The sequence below is a fragment of the Orcinus orca genome, chromosome 5 (genome assembly GCF_937001465.1).
Source record: "Orcinus orca chromosome 5, mOrcOrc1.1, whole genome shotgun sequence".
Lineage (NCBI taxonomy): Eukaryota > Metazoa > Chordata > Mammalia > Artiodactyla > Delphinidae > Orcinus > Orcinus orca.
Genome location: NC_064563.1, coordinates 6,686,624 through 6,705,030, shown reverse-complemented (window position 1 = coordinate 6,705,030; position 18,407 = coordinate 6,686,624). Strand labels below are relative to the sequence as shown.

At 37.6% G+C, this 18,407-nt stretch overlaps 1 protein-coding gene across 4 annotated transcripts in view; it reads right to left on the bottom strand.

The window, feature by feature from the left end:
• The window catches only part of ZNF385D (zinc finger protein 385D), a 940,592-nt gene that overhangs the window by 710,087 nt on the left and 212,098 nt on the right, over positions 1 to 18,407 (bottom strand). The gene's annotated exons all lie outside the window — the stretch shown is intronic.

Genomic DNA, 18,407 nt, shown 5'->3' with positions numbered 1-18,407 from the left:
AAGAGAATTTGGAAATTAATAAAATGTAGTTATTCTATTTGGTTTTGTTTAAATAAAGTCTTAATGATCATCTCTAACTTTATTAGAACTTTGGTCCATGAAATTTTGTTTGAATTGGCTGCTTGATAGAAAATGTAAAATGTTTAGAAATATAAATACTTCCTTATTAGTAAAATAACCATAACTAAAAATGCAGTGTCAGTGATATATCTATATCTATATCTATCTATATCTATATCTGTCCTGAGCTATTACTAGAAAATGTTCTTTAAATACTAGCAACTATGACATATTTTAATTGAGTAAATATTGCATTTCATTCTTTATATATTTTCTCTACTCCTCACAACCATCATAAACTATGCTATAATTTTGTGAATCTAATGTTGAACACAGAGTGACTAAGAAATTAATATGCTCAAGCCTACACAGCTTGCATGCAGACCCTTATTTGAATGCAAGTCCCCCTGTCCTCACAGCTCTGCTCTTTAAACTACCCCATCTCTCTCTTCTCACTAGACAGTCTCTTCACCTATAAAGGGAACTCAGTCCCTAGTTGGGGGTGCTGGTCATAAACACAAGGCAGAATACTGTTTTGAAACATTATTCTAGGCTTCTTTTCTGGGCATATCCTCCTACCCTTAGCTCTCCTCCTATGTAGCATCCCCAGATTTATGTCTACAGGAAGAGATAGCCCGATAGGACCCAAAGAAAAAAATAAATACAATTTCTGGGTTTTGAGTTTCACAAACTAGCCTTGATTGGGTGGGGATGGAGTTGGCAGAAAAGAGCTCAGACCTGAAGAACACGTATATAAGAATAAAGATGTAGTCATTTTGCATTTCAACAAGGTAATAATGCTCCAGAGGGTAAGAGAGCCTAAAAACAGAATTTGGAGACGAGTGGTTTCCCAACAAGGAACTCTGTGTCTTACCCACTGACCACACTGGCCATTAAGTCCAAGTCAATATGGGAGTTGGAGGGGGATAAACCTCCAGGTAGCTGGGGATCAGAGAAAAGGAAACTTTCTTCCCCATAAAGCAGTAAGAGCATGGTTTCCCTCATGTCAGCTGGAGTAAACAACAGAGAGAGTGACTGCAGATCTTAGAGCAAAAGGGTGCAATGATAAAAGCCCACGCCTGAAGAGACTGGCTATTCAGTGAAGGGAGAATGGAACAGTGACCTGCAGGACCAATGACCATGACACGTGTACGTGACCCAAAACAAAGGAACAGTGGGCTGCAACAAGCACAGTGAAAAAGGGAGTCCCATGAGCATTCAAGGGAAAGATTAATCAGCCTGAGGGGGGAATCATCTGCTCTACTAAAATAGTAGGAAAGGTTCATTTTTACTTATATGACTTGACGTAACACTTCTACAATGTTTCACTTAATAGAAACATACAATAGTATTTAATAAGTAGTTCCAGTTAGAATGATTTTATTTCCTATTACTTCATTACGCCAGCTAAAAGTACAAGCATTCCATAGGTGTTCTCCATTAATATCATTAACTTTTGTGAACCAAAGGCTACAACAATGGGTTGAACAGAATAACACTTTTCGTATGTCTTTGCCCTTTTTCCTAAAGCTTGAGACTGAAATAAATCACGTTGAGCACCTAAAATAAAATCCACACAGTCCCCATACTATATTATGCTATTCTAGCACTATATGATTACAGTGTAATTTACTTTTTTATGGGGTCCATTTTTATTGTCTGTCTCTACTTGTTGACATAGAAACTCAGGAAGGCAAAGATTTTTGCCTGGCAAAAAAAGAAGTTCCCTGTAATGTTTGCTGAATAAACGAATTAGCACATTACATAGGATATTTTTTAGGATTACTTTTAGATCACGTTGATTCTGACATTCTGGTTCTCCTGAGACTGTAAAGCTAAGAATCCGCGCATCTTTGAAAAAATCTTCATAGAATAATTTAGATGATTAAAACACTAGATTGCAGAGCAAATCAAAATAATACACTTCAGCGATTATCTTATAAAAATAAAGTGAATGGATATGTCAGCCAACGTGTCTGGAATTTCTTCTAAATTGTGAAGCATATTATGTGAAGATTTTTTGTTATGATGTGGGTTTTTTTCGGGAGTGGTTTGTTTTTTTCAAGAGCCTGTTTTGTTTCCATTATTAATGGGAGATAAAACAGAAAAATAATAGAGTAAGCTCTTCAGATGAGACACAAATTTTGGTAACCAAAAGCTACATGCTAGTTGTTAGCGAATTTTACATTGCATTTAGGGCTATAGTTATAACCTTATAAACCATATAAAGGTTTAGTACTAAATATTCCTATTGCCATTCTATGAATGTTTGTAATTAGAAAGACACCAAACAACTTAGAACAAACAAAAGTATGTAGCCAAAGTATTAAAATCAGTGAACTTTAAAAATAAATAGCTGTTGCCCTTGCCTTCCCAAATCTAATTCCTTATCTTCTGGTAAGAAGATTTCAGTTTTTCTTGGAAAACCACCCTTTCTCACTCTAAGACTAGTTCTCAGGCTAGGCGTGTGACCCACACTTGGCTTACCAGAGTAGGACATAGGGTTCCTGGCCACAGGGACTGCCCCATAACCCAGTTGGTCTGATGAATGTTATCCTGAACCTTTTGCTGTGGTAACTAGGAAAAACATACTTCTTTTGCTGACCGTAGAGTTGGGGAAATGAAAGCCTAGAGCTCCTGGTAAAAATGGTGTCAATACAGAGGAAAGCTCACCTGAGGAGTAGGGATTCAGAAATGGAAAGTGTATGGTAATACTGTATGCTAAGTACCACATCTCATTCTATTCATACAACACTCTGCAAAAGATAACCTTAAACACATTGCACAGTTGAGGAAACTGAGGCTCAATAAGGACTAAGTATTTTGAGCAAAACATCATAGAGTTAGTAAGTAGTGGAACCAGGACAGTCTGACTACAGAGGCCACCCTATTAAATATGGCTCTGCTTAAAGGCAGGCATAGTTCACTCTCTGACCTCCACCCATGACTTCTCATTAATGAGCCAATAAAGTCAATTTTTGTTACTTCAGTTTGATTTTTTTTTACATTTGCCACTAAAAGTTCTGATAATACAGCTCCATACTGATAAGAACAATAATGAGTATACTGAGGTAGCAGAGGGCTACTATATAATTGTCCCCCCTGCCTCCTCCCAAAATATTAACTTAGGATAGATGCTGTGTGTGTGTTTGTGTTTTAATAAAAAGAAAACTTCTTTAAAGTTATTGCTCTCAGAGGGAATGTAATTTTATTCGGAATCCATATTTCCTATCGTCTTTAAAGAACTTTTTAATATATGATTACTCTTTAAAATGCTAGAGTGTCACTATTAGGATATCTCATAAAATGAAATTAACTATTTTCAAATAATACATGTCTTTTAAAAGTTCGCCATTCTAAGATAAACTCAGATCGACAACGATGAAACTAAAAAAGGCTATTATTGAGAGTAATGTTTACACTAATAGCAAACAAACTCGTTATTCAAGTACTCTTAATAAGAGTTTTGGATAGAATTTTTGAAGGGGTCAGGATGTGATATATCTTGATAAAATTATTTTTCTATTTTGAGGAATAATCTGAAATTTAAAACCAAGGCTACCTACTAGCAGAGTGTTCATCTATAACTAAAAAAATCCTTCTAAGTGATAAATATTAAAATCTAAACATATAAGAGGACAGCAAGCAATAAAATGTTTGCATGTTCAAAAATTAATTTTCTTAGCAAAAGTTCAAATTATTTTGAAACCCCCAAATCAGCTAAATCCTGCCCACAAGGTATATAAAACTAGGCTACGACCTGATGTTCTTAGATGCACTTTTAAAATCCATTATGGGCCAGAGAGCCCTTTTTGAGTTTGCAAAGATTATGTGATTTTCCCATAGAAATTTTTTGAAAAGGAGATTTTAGTCTTGGCCCATACAAGAGCTCAGTTAATGTTTATTACCCTTTAAATTTCTGTAATACCTTAGAGGGACCTGATAATTATAATTTTCCAGGTAACTGCACTCAGGAAGTATCTCTTCCACAGTGAGAGAGTAAGTAAGGATTGACTCTAGAACCTACTACCCATTTTCTCTAGTCTTGCATTTGCCATAGAATTCAGTGATAAATGAGGCTCTTTGCTATAGTAACTAGGAGAAGACATTCTCTTTTACTGAGTGAGAAGCTGGGACAATGGAAGTCCAAAGCTGCTGGCAATGGTGGCTTCAAGACAGAAGAAGGCTGACCCGAGGAATGGGCTTTAAAAAACAATGTTTCTGAGGCTGACCCTGAGGAAATATTTCATTTCTGTGATCATTGTTTTTAGGACTGCTTATTATAAAAATGTAGTTTGATTATACCTTACTCTTACGATTCAATACCACTTTAGACTAAGAGGTGCATGAATAGAATTCCAATTGTGTAAAATTTGTGTAACAACCTTAATATAAAACCATACAATTCAAGGAAGCTCTAATGAGTTAAAATGTGTGCTTTTTAAATTTCTCTTCAGCCATGCATGACGGAGAGATCAGATCCAATTAACTACAAATTCATCAACCCTAAAAGAGTAGCATGAGAAGCAGTGAAAAGTCTTATGCTTAAATGGGTTCCACTTCTATAAGTTCTGTTACTTCTAGTCTATCACACTACATGTTTAAACTTAACTGCATTGCTTAAAGGACAGAACCTTCCTTAAAGTGGAGACCATATTTTCAGTCCTTTCTTGGAAAACCCTCCAAACTGCAGAAGGCTGGGCTGACCACAATTCAACATAATGTAATTATTGAAAAATCTACCGTGGCAGCATCCTTGTGTGGCTACACTCCAAGAATCTATGCGTATGAGTCAACGATTAAAACTAAATTTAGCTTCAAAAAAGAAGCTGCTTTAATTTTCAAAATAAAATTAAAGTGAAAGGTTTACTAAGCAAAGCAAGAGCATGGACTCTTCTAGGTGACTCTGCAAAGTAAGATCTACATGGTGGAGGTTATATACGGCTTGCTTAATGCATTTGTCTCATTTCATCTAGTCCAGCAGTACTATTGGTCTCCCTCTGAAGGTATATAGTTAATAGAAAATGACCAGAAAACTTTAGTAATGTATGGCTACTTTCCAAACTGTCTTTTCTGAGAACTGTTGAATGGCTTCCTAAAAACAGATGAACAAAAGCTACAATTCAAGGGAGTAGAGCACATGAACTCCAGAGTCCCAACTTGCTATCCACCTTCTGTCCTTTGCCTTTTCTACGAATACTCCTACTTCTGTTTCAGATGACTTTGAGGGCTGCAAAGAATGTCAAGCAGAAGTAAAAGGGGCCATGGACCAGATCCTTGCTATTCACACTGTGATCGTATGACCAACAGCAACGTCGTTACCTAAGAGCTGAGTATCAGTGTTGAACCTCAGGCCCTTCTCAGTTCCCATGGGAGTTGTATGCAAGTCAAAAGGTGAGGGGGTCCCTGAACTATTTTTCTAAGGTCACCATAAATTCTAAAAGCCTGTATATGACAGTTTCCCAACCTTCTCTTCCAGCTGATTATAGTGTATAACAAGACTAACCATAGTAAGAGCTACATCTTATTTTATTAAGGTCTACTGCCTGTGTGCACTAAACACATTGCCTACATTATTTACTCTTAAAATTATTGCTTCTGAGATGGTATTTATTACACGGGGCAGCGATTCTCAAACTCAGCCTGTAACAGAAGCGCCTGAAGGACTCTTTTTTTTTTTTTTTTTTAAAGAAGATGTTGGGGGTAGGAGTTTATTTATTTATTTATTTTTGCTGTGTTGCGTCTTCGTTTCTGTGGGAGGGCTTCCTCTAGTTGCGGCGAGCGGGGGCCACTCTTCATCGCGGTGTGCGGGCCTCTCACTATCGCGGCCTCTCTTGTTGCGGAGCACAGGCTCCAGACGCACAGGCTCAGTAGTTGTGGCGCACGGGCCTAGTTGCTCCGCGGCATGTGGGATCCTCCCAGACCAGGGCTCGAACCCGTGTCCCCGGCATTGGCAGGCAGATTCTCAACCACTGAGCCACCAGGGAAGCCCCTGAAGGACTCTTTAAGACACAGATTCCTTGGCCTACTGTTAGCGTTTCTGGATCAAGAAACTCAGGAGATGCTCCCAAGAATTGGATTTTACCAAGTATGCAGGTGATGCTGATTGGAAGCACTAACAGAGAGGCCCCCCAATACAAGTGTCTGTTAATTCAGTCACCGGGGCCCACATCTCAGATGCAGGCGAGTTCTTCAGACTCTTTTACACCTTTCTGTGGCCAGTTCTAGGGGCTCCGTCTGTGCTCCTTTCCTACCCACAGGGGTCACTGCCCATTTTCTCCTCCTCTTTAAGGCCACATATAAAAGACAACACACCTGCCCCACTTCTCCTCCCCCTGCTGTCCCTAAGTCTTACATCTTTTGGCTTTGATGGTATCAGAGCGGAGTACTGCAGTGATGGGTAACTGATGTGTAAGAAACATTCCAGAAATCTCACACATCCTCACAGTGTATTTCCCTGACTTTTAGTCTAGGTTTTAATATGGAATTAAATTCCTATTAAATGCTCGGAGCCCTTTATGTTCAAATAACTCAGAGTCACTTCAGAGGGAAAAAAAAAAAACAACTAATTAAAATTCACATCTTTGTATGAAAAAGAGATTGGTGAAATCCTTTCACCTATATTGCCTCATTTGCTTCTTTCAAGAAGCTTATTGAATAGGCAAGGTAAATAAAGTAATGTCACAAACAATCAGAATGAACTGGAAAGAAAGTAGCAACAGCAAAATAAGTCTTAGTTTAAGAAGATCTTCCTTATAGAATAGCAACATTTCCATCTGTCCCTACAAGTTCAAACAGGGCCTTATACACATTTCAAAGCTACACAGTAATTGTTAGTTATTTGTGTTTGTGTGTGTGTATTATATACACATATATACATACATCGCTCTATTGCTTTATTTACATAAACATTCCTCAGTAGGAAAGACTTACAGTCGTACTAGATTTTACTTAAAGAAATCAAGTGTTACATGCTTGGAATAAATATCCCCAGAAATACGAATAGGCAAATTTTTTTTCTTCAGTCAACAGTTAATAGTAAGAATTCATGCTTACTTTTCTTCTCCTCTAGGTTATGAATAGGAATTCCTTCCATAGAAGACATACTTTCAAGTATTAGGCATTGAGTATTAAGTAAAAGATAAATATTTTTCATTTCTTCCGTCGGGCCACTAACCCAGTTAGTCTGATAACACATTTAAATACAGAAGGATAGGGACAGTGGTGAAGACATGGCTTAACAAGCTTGCTGTGAACCCAAATATTAGTGTTGAAAATATATTTAATATGCTAAGAGGAGCACCCAGAATAAAACGTAAATAAATATAACTAGTGGAGGCGTTAGCTTCATCCGAGCGACACTCATGTGAAAACGCAGACCTATCTGATCATGTGTAAAGTGCAACTGGGGCTGGGTCCCTTGGGAGACAATCTCACTGACTACTGAGCCTCCTGGGAAGGCTTATCTTCCAGGAGCTAAAGTTAACCGTCTGGGAGCACTGAAGGGAAAGAGTGACTCCAAGTTTACATCTATTTATGCTGTGTATCCACTAACAAAATTTAGTTACAGTTACTTTGAACACTTTTGTCTTTTAACTGTTAAACTAGAATTAAAAGTGATTACCCACCCCTGTTAAGGTAATACAGTCTATCCTGGTTTTGTCTATATATTAACGTTACCAATGAGTTTCGTACTTTCTTACCCTCTCGTGTTGCCAATTTAGCATCCTTTTGACCCAACTTGAAGAGCTCTCTTTAGCATTTCTTGTCAGGCAGCTCTAGTGGTGATGAACTCCTTCTGCTTTTATTTGTCTGAGAATGCCTTTATCTCCTCTTCATTTGTGAAGGATACATTTTCCACGTTTAGTGGCTTGGTTGGCAGGTTTTTTTTTTCCTTTTAGCACTTTGAATATAACATCCCACGCCCTTCTGGCCTTCAAGGTTTCTGCTGAAACGGTGTATATAACAAATCACTTTTGCTGCTTTCAATATTCTCTCTGTAACTTTTAACAATTTGATTCTAATGGGTTTCTATGTGGGTCTCTTTAGAGTCATCTCCCTTATGATGCAGCAATTCCACCTCTGCATATACACCCAAAGGGAATGAAATCAGCATCTCAAACAAATATCTACACTCCCATGTTCACTGCAGCATTTTTCATAAGAGCCAAGGTATGGAAACACACTAAGTGTCTGTCTACAGATGAATGGATAAAGATGTGGCCTCTGTGTGTGTGTGTGTGTGTGTGTGTGTGTGTGTGTGTATAAGTTGACTCTTGAACAACATGGGTTTGAACTGAGCAGGTCCACTTATACGTGGATTTTATTTTCAATAAATACATACTATGGTACTACCAGATCCACAGTTGGTTGAATCCGTGGATGTGGAATCATGGATATGGAGGGTTATACAAGGATTTTAGTTATTGTTTTAGTTATTTAGTTAGGATTCTCAACTGCGTGGGAGGTCAGCACCCCTAATAACACCCGCATGTTTCAAGGATCAACTGTGTGTCTGTATGTGTGCGCGCGCGCGCGTGTGTGTGTGTGTGTATATATATATATACACACACACACGCACACACATACATATACACACACATATGCAATGGGAAATTATTCAACCTTTACAAAGAAGAAAATCCTGATATTTGAGACGAAATGGATGAAGCTGGAGGATATAATGCTAAGTGAAATAAGCCAGACACAGAAAGATCAATGCCACAGATCTCACTTACATGTGGAATCTGAAAAAGTAGAACCCACAAAAGCAGAGAGTAGAATTGTGGTTGCCAGGGGCTGCGGGGTGAGGGAAACGGGGAGATGTTGGTCAAAGGGTACAAAGGTTTAGCTACGTGAGTAGGTAAATTCTGGGCACCTAGTACAGCATGGTGACGATAGTTAATAATACTGTATTGTACACATGAAACTGCCTATGAGGACAGATCTTAAATTAAATCTCTCAGCGCACACACACACACACACACACACACACACACACTAGGATAACTATGCAGAAGTGATGGATAAGTTATTTAGCTCGATTGTGGTGATTTTTTTTACAATTTATACAGATATATAAAAACATCTCAATAAAATTGTCTTTAAAGAAAAGAGTGATTCTCAGATCGACCTAAGCCCCAGCCCACATTGACTTCTTTCTAGAGAGAGAAGCTGTGAATTGAAAAATAAAGTAAAATCTTCTAATTTTTATTTCTTAGCCCTACACTATGGAAAATATGAAGAGGGCATCAATAAGTCATTGGCACAATTGGCAATTCATTGGGCTGGGGCATGCATTGGAAATAGGACTGAAAATATGATTAAATGCACAACAAATGTAACCCATCATTTATGTTTCTGACACCTTCATTAACTCCTTGAGATACCCTTTCTCTTCCTCCTACAAGAATTACATTTTAAGGTTGTTTTCCCTTTTCCTCTTTCTTCTGCCTATTTTATAACTCCCTCAACTGTAGCTATGCTACCATTGAGGATAAAACCCAGGTCTTAGGAGTACAAATTGAATATGTACAAAAGGCAAGTTACCAGCTTTGTTATTCTTCAGTCAGCTTTTCCTCTGTTCAATTTCTTAACATCAACCACACTATTCTAAACACACAGTGTACAAACAGGGTTCGATCAAGAACCTTGTTAATTCCTCATTCAGGCTGTATTCACTATTTTATTCCTCCTTCAAGTGACCTATTTTGCACCAATTGTCTTTGTTAGAAGGTTGTAATCTTCTTTGGAACTGGAAAATATTATTATTCATCAGAATTACTATCACATACACAAGTATTTGTTTACTATGCGTTAAGGAAGTTAAATTTCTTATATTAATTCTGCTTTTATTCTTCTCCTCTTGAAACCATAGTCCTTTACCTCTTATTCATTGATGCATTCACACAATCCTCTGTATTGCTATACTTCTATTGAGTCACTGAAATAAAATCTTGAAATAAAACCATATGTGTGGACTTCCCTGGTGGTGCAGTAGTTAAGAATCCGCCTGCCAATGCAGGGGACACGGGTTGGAGCCCTGGTCCGGGAAGATCCCACATGCTGTGGAACAACTAAGCCCATGCACCACAACTACTGAGCCTGCGCTCTAGAGCCCGCGAGCCACAACTACTGAAGCCCTTGTGCCTAGAGCCCGTGCTCCACAACAAGAGGAGCTACTGCAGTGAGAAGCCCGCACACCAAAACGAAGAGTAGCCCCCGCTCGCAGCAACTAGAGAAAGCCCGCGTGCAGCAAGGAAGACCCGACGCAGCCAAATAAATAAATAAATTTAAATCTACTAAAAAAAAAAAAAAAAAAGTTTTTATCAGTACCTGTTTTCTCTCAAGTAAAATCTTGAATTGAAATTTATGTTCATGTGCTTTCTCCTCCCAAGGTTGGCAAATTTTAAGTGACTAGTTAATGTCTTGGTCATATCTCTGACTTCAGTACTGTACCTGACACAAGTGGTTGCAAGTGAGCAGTGCATACAGAAATATGTCTTTTGTCCTTCTACCTGCGTGATTGTATCTTCCTCAACCTGGATATAATCTTGGCGCTCATTTCAGTCCTCAAGAAGGACTCTAAGCTCACATAAAATGTCAGTAAGCAAAGTTGTCTTTACTGAAGATTCCACAGGTGAGATGTAAGGGGGAATTACAGCACACATTATTACAAAGGCAACGAATTAAAAATTCATATTAGACATGTCTATTTCCTCTACCTCTCTTATCCTCGACCCCCATCAAACAATTCACTTTCTGACCTTTCTGGCTTGTAGTCCCCAGAGTAATTTGCTCTTCACTTTCCTAGGTTCAGGCTGGGCAGGTCAGTTATATCCCAGCTTCTAACTGCAAATCAACACATGTAAATTCATTAGGATGTTCATCCAACAGTGAGCCTTACATTTAAGGCTACCTCAGATCAACCTTAGAGATATTCTGAAATTTTGTTGGAAACCTAAGTGACAGGGCTGTTTTTTCCTACTTCTGTGAGTTTCCTTATTTGTGTCTAGATTTCATGTTTTCCACATTTTCATCCCATTTCCTTTTGATCTTCCAGAAATTCCTCACCATTTTACTCTTCTCAAGTGTGCAATGCTGCTATGGATTTATTTACTTTTGTTCTCAAATTTCTTGTGTCACGTCATTGCAGTTTTGAAAACAGAAGAAATACATGTATCTGGGCTGGTATTTTTGAAAATTACTTTCTTATCCCTTATTTAAAGACTTAAAATTAACATTTTAAAGGTCTACTTAACGATTAATCTATTGTACCATCTTAAACACACACACACACACACACACACACACACACACACACACACACACAGGCTCATACCACTGCTTCGTGTTTCTGAGAACCGTGCAAAAAAAAGATGAAGCGTGACATACCTGGGGTGGAGCTGTAGAAACTGTGAAGCCAATTTAAATAGGATTTGCCTCCAAGTGCAAAATAACTTTTAAGGAAAAGGGAATTCATACCTAAAAGAATCCCGTCTTTATTACCTACTAGCACTGTCACCATGGGCAAATTACTTTTAGGGGAAGTATAAAGGAAACAGAACAAAATTGAAAAAAACATACTTTCAAACCTAGAAAAGTGGGGAAAATGTTTATTTTTCTAAGATTGGAGGGTAGGGAAACACTAGGACTGGAAGATGCTTCTGTTGGAAATGGTTAGTGACTGAAAGAGGAAAAAGGTAAGGAAAGAAGAGGTAGTTCTACCCATGCTAAACATCTGAAGTTTAGATGGACCAAAACAATTTCTTCTGCACTCCCAGTTTATACCACCACTGCTATAAGCCCCCAATTCCTGCAATTCTTCAAACGCTCCCAAATATATACCCCCATATACACACAGAGAATCACAAACTGAAATCTCTTCTATCTCAAATAAATTCTGTCCTCTAACTAAATGGCATGCATTTAATTCATCCTTTTTTCTCTTCAAGTTTCCCTTAATGGTCATTTCATCTAATTTGTCATGGATAACAGGGGTCATGAGGAACTAGAGTACACTTTTCTTGGGCACAGTGGCATGGTCTCCTGACAGGAGTCAGCCTAGATTATCAACCTAAGTTTGTAAAACCTCACCATGACCCCAGTAAAGAGGGGTTTCTTCAGGACACAGATTGCATAAAGAAATCTCTATGTTGAAAAAGATGTTGCCCTTCAATGGAATTAATATTAAGTCCAGGTGAAACAAGTAGCTAATGACTAGAAATCTATCCCTTTGGGAATAATCAATGTGTTTTCTCTTCAGGGAGAAAAAAATCAGTAACCAAAGCCAGAGACCTACTCAAAATTGGAACATAGTAAATCAGCATTTGTTACTTTTCCCCATATTTTTATCCCTCAGTGATAAAAAATAAACTTAGAAGACTCAAACAAGAACAAAATAACTTATTACATAATGTTGGGCAATTTAACATCAGCATTTTTTTTATTTTCTCCCCTTGACTGAACCTTCTAAAGGGTATGGTTGATAAGAGAGAAGTATGAGCAAAGCAATATTCCTTACTGCATGTCATATACTAATACAGATATGATATCATTAAGAAAGCAGTTTTCATTGTTAAATAAAATGATCTCAAAAGGGAATACTAAGAATCCACAAATGTACTGGCAAATTCTAATTAGTTTATTGACATTCTACAAAAGCATGAATAGTACTTGGAGATTAAAAGATGAGACAAAATTATACGTAAATGAGAAATTTACATATATTATATATGTGTGTGTGTGTGTGTGTGTGTGTGTGTGTGTATCAAGGCTTGAAGTACCAGAAAATTCTATGAAGCTATTTTGTTTTTATTAACTACCAATGTTGCAAGAGAAGGAACATCTTGTAAATAGAAAATCTACTGACCCTTTTAACCTCATCTGGGATAATCAATGGAAAGAGAAAAGAGAATAGATCAGTGAAAGCTAGAAAGTAAAATTTTATTTAGCTTCTCTGTTAAATAAAAGAAAATGTAATGCTAAGAGGAAAGATAAGGGCAACGATACTAGATTTATGTGCTACAGGACAATGATCACCAAAAGAGTCTAGAATACTGTTAAGATAAAACTGAATTATTTGATAGCAGTTTCAGCCCAATAAAACTAGAAAACCAGGCTTATTAAAATAACTCAAATATGACAAAGACAGTGTGTATAAAGTAAAGCTGCCACAATAGGTTGACTTGTTACTCGATACTTCAACAAGGATTAATCGGCGCTTAACCATGGTGAGCACTGAAATTGAATTAAATTAGTGGGCCACAGAAGCTTTCAATACCCTGAAAGTTGTACCCTTTGTAATACGTATTCCAAAACGCTCTTATGAATCAAAGAAGCATTTTTACTCTTATGTTCAAATTTCTGTCTTCTGATAAAACCCTTTGTGATATTTCATTTTAACATTTCATTTTATATTTCATGATAATACTGAGGTTTTTCCACTATAGAATATATCACATAGTCGGAAAGCAAAATGACAAACGTGAGTAAAATCCCAACATTCAACTAGAAATCTCAACTGCATTATTAATTTCTTTACAGTAATATAAAAATATGCAGTCATAAAAAGGTGATCATATATAAACACTATTATGCTATAATGCATGTAATATTGTACATATATTGTTTATTCATATTTATTTGCATACCTGGTACAACGGTGACAAAAAGATTAGAAGTAATTGCCTTTGTAGGATTCTTGGTGATTTTTGTTTTATTTTTGTACATTTATGTACAGCTCAGAGAGGACAACATTATTATCATCAGAAACTAATCATTATTTACAAAACTTACATTCCTCATAAATATAAAAATAAAGACTTTTTCCAAAGAGAAAGTTAGTAAGTCATGCAGTTTGTACTGGAATTTCTTTGGTTTATAGTTTTCATGAAAGGGTAAAGCGTGGAATCTCTGGAATATGATAAATTCTACACATTTAAGCAACTTTTTTTTTTAAGCAACTTTTAATTATGGAATACACTGCTGCCACTTCTGTATCTCACCTCATCTTCAAAAAGTGCACTAACATAAACATAAATGTATTTCTGGAATAACAGAAAATACAGTGATAAATTACACTGCACAAAATGTCCTCAGCAGTTATGTTGGTAAAGAAAATTTAAGGAAACATCAGTTTTATTGTAATAATGTAAGTTAAGTGCTTTAAAAGTGACATAAAGTCAATCGCATAAGAAAATACCCAAATAAATGGCATAATTTTGTTGACAGTAGAATGTAAGTCTGCCCTGGAGATGAGGGTTATTGCTTCTAATGTAGACATGGGAAACTTTACAAATACAAAGAGTTACTATTTGGCAAGTATCTTAGTCCCTTTGATTCTTGGCTAATTTATTTGTGAAATAGATGCAGTAACAGGTACTTTGCAGAATTGTTGATTGGGGTTCAATAAATGATGTACATAAAATACCTGGAACAATAAATACTAGCTCAGGGCTTCCCTGGTGGCGCAGTGGTTGAGAATCTGCCTGCTAATGCAGGGGACACGGGTTCAAGCCCTGGTCTGGGAGGATCCCACATGCCGCGGAGCAACTGGGCCTGTGAGCCACAGCTACTGAGCCTGCATGTCTGGAGCCTGTACTCCGCAACAAGAGAGGCCACGATAGCGAGAGGCCCGCGCACCGTGATGAAGAGTGGCCCCCGCTTGCCACAACTAGAGAAAGCCCTCGCCCAGAAACGAAGACCCAACACAGCCAAAATAAATTAATTAATTAATAAACTCCTACCCCAACATCTTCTTAAAAATAAATAAATACTAGTTCACTTTTTGTTCCCTTGGCATTTTTTATGATAAAGCTTAAATACAGGCATTAAATGGAAACTACATATGGGGGAAAGTATTAAATGCTGTTGCTTTGGCACAATGAAACATATTGTGCATATTACTTATGAATATATAGTAAGTATTGGTGATATCTTAGGTGGATTCCCAGCAGGCAGACTCTGAGAGAAAGATTTTGGGGGCAAGTGGTGGATTAGGGATCAGGAACTGAGTGAGAGACAGGAGGAAAGTGAACCTGGTGGAGGGTGGGCTGGACTTGATAGAATTGCAACTCTGGCATCAGCAAATCTGAAGCCGGAACAGCCTTTTGAGGCAAGAAGCTGGGAGGTTTTGCTCCAGTAAGGGAGCAAATTCAGGAGGAATTCAGCAGGCAGCACTCCCTATTGGCAGGAAGGACCTGGGTGTCTCGGGACAGCACACATGCAAGTGGTGGACACGTGTCCTAGGTAACTTTACCTCTGCCAAGAGGGCAGCAACTGCCAAAAACTGAAGTTAAGTCTCACCTGTGGGAACCATGGCCTCCTAATTAACTAGCACACATGACATATTTTCACTGTGATCTTCAGAAGATCATTTTCCCTGGAAGACATGAGAAGCGACATGAGAAATGCCACATTTTGCTCAGAAATACAGAAACCGCATTTTTCATAGGGTGGTGTCTCTCTTGTTCATTCTTGTTCTCATATATTAGGATATGCCTCTAGGCATGCAATTATATAATGTTCTACAGTCATTCAGGACTGAAGTGATATTTTTTCCCATGTAGACAATCTCCAAGGAATAATAATTAGTTCCATTTCTATTATTTATGTTATTTGCATTCCTCAAAACAAGTAACGTATAAGGTTGGAAGAATCTAGGTAAATATCTCTAGTATCTTATTCCTTTTTTGACACTACATGTGTCAAAATATATATATATATATTTTGGGAATATATATATATATATTATATTTATAATTTTATTTATTATTTATAATAATATATAATATATATAATATTTATATATATAAATATAATATATATTTCCCATTTGAAATCTAAACTGAGTTGGTTTTCTAAAGGTAGAAGAAGTCCACAGCAGTCATATGTGTGTGTGTGCATCTTCAAGGAGAAGGCTATCTCCTTCTCTGTCCCATTTCACTCTCTAGATAAACTAAAAATGATACTGCTCTCGACTAAAAACTTATAGGATCCATGATTCTTGAGAATTCCTGACTTTAGCTTTGTCTCTGTGTAGGTAAAGGAACAACAATTAATAAGTACATAAGGCTCAGAATTGGGCTCCTTTCCTTTTCCCAACAGGTCTGAAAAAGTACATTTTTAGAGTGGGGGGACGGAGGGATATTTAAAAGAAATAATACGTTGCTATATTAATGTAAAGTAACAACTAACTCAGTTGTGAGTGGATTGTCTATAGTTAGATCCACCTGGAGTTAGTGGTGAGGGCTCCTCTGAAGTATGATTTCAGGTCAAACTAATATGACCTAAACCAAGTGCTCCTGTTAATGCATAATCATTTTTTAAAATAAATTTATTTATTTTATTTATTTATTTTTGGCTGCGTTGGGTCTTCGTTGCTGCGCGCGAGCTTTCTCTAGTTGCGCCGAGTGGGGGCTACTCTTTGCTGTGGTGTGTGGGTTTCTCATTGCAGTGGCTTCTCTTGTTGCGGAGCACAGACTTTAGGCGCATGAGCTTCAGTAGTTGTGGCATGTGGGCTCAGTAGTTGTGGCGCATGGGCTTAGTTGCTCCACGGCATGTGGGATCTTCCCAGACCAGGGCTCAAACCCATGTCCCCTGCATTGGCAGGTGGATTCTTAACCACTGTGCCACCAGGGAAGCCCTCATTTTTAACTGCTTTTATTAATTTAATGATAATAAGAACCTTGAAAAGATAATATATGTCGAAAATGTAGCAATAAAATTTGTTAAGCACTATATTGATCAATGCACTGTTGGGAATCTGATAGAATTTTACTTTTTATATTCTCTTAAAATAATTTTTCTCCTTGAATAAAGAAAGGCACAGTTTCTACAGAATATTAATTTTGGGGAGACAGTATACTTTAGAATACACCTATTTAATGAATAACACCTGAGTCTGATTTCTAGTTTGACCATTTAACAGTTGGGTGACCTTCAGTACAGGATTCAATTGACATTATCCTCAATTTCCACATCTGTAAGAGGAAGATAATGGAAATAGCTCTCTGGTTGTGAGGAAAAAATAAATAAGAAAATGTACATAAAGCCTTTAGTATAATGCTAGCCCACAATATGTGCACTGATGTAATTATTTTAAAATATTTGATTTGAGGAAAATCATTCCTAGTATTATGATTTGAAAGTTGTTGACCATCCTAAATTTCATCTGAGACTAGCTCTGATATGAATTTCTAAACCAGGCATGTCTCTTGAGTTTCTTTCTGTGATGTAATTTATTGCTTCTCTGAAGAGGTTTGTAAATATCAACGTAAGTGAAATAAAACACCAAAGCTGACACCACTAGCACCACTGAAACTGAGCAGGACCTTGTAGGGCTCCTGGGCACAAACGCCTTTCTGTGTCCCTCATATCTTGATTACAGAAAATAGGCTTCATTCAGCCTCCATGACCTTCCCTGAGTTCCAAACAAGCAGGTTTAAACAGTTGCTAATCAAGGAAGGGAGGGATGCAGAGACAAGGGAGGAGCAGTCAAGAAACAACAGTGCAGCCTCGGGGCAGGGTCCTGGTTCCCCCTCAAGGGATACACGTCACAATATCTTTGAGCTGTTTTGCAGATACTGAAATCCCCACCAGGTGGGAGAAGTTACCTGTCTGCTGCCCACAAGCGCGGAGACCCCAGACGGTTGGAACCAGAAGGTTGATGATGCCGACTCCCGCTTACCTCCCCACCAAACCAATCAGAAGAATGTCCACGAGCTGACCACGCCCTGCTCCTTGAACACCATAAGACTCCTCACAACCCCCTCCAGGGCGGGGCACACAGTCTTGAGGACATTAGCCCATTGTGTCCCCCTTCTCCTGGCAAAGCAATAAAGCTATTCTTTCCTACTTCACCCAAAACTGTCTCTGAGATTTAATTCAGTGTCAGGGAAAGAGGCCAGATCCTGCTTCCCCACCAATACCAACTTAAAGAAAAACTACTTGAAATTGAATCATGCTGTACTTAAGATGATTTTACTTAAATGACAGGGAAAAGATTTTCCTTAGGAGATTCAAAATAGAGACTGTGAAATCCATATTTTTAAACATGATTGAATAAGTACATCTGCCTCACTAGTTCATCTTGGGTCTAGGCAATTTAGTAGTTCTTATTTACTTTCTGATGACGATCTTTATTTTTTACATCTTTTTCACTGATAAGATCCATGATTAACTATTTGACATACAAAAGAGAAACAAGGAGTCCTTTCTGTTAGAATATTCCAGTTCATTCATAGTAAAAACTACAAAGCAAGGTAGAAATAATTGCCTTGAAGCAAACTATGAAATTATATTTGTCTTTTGATCTCAAATACTGGAACAGATCAAAATTCAGTCTC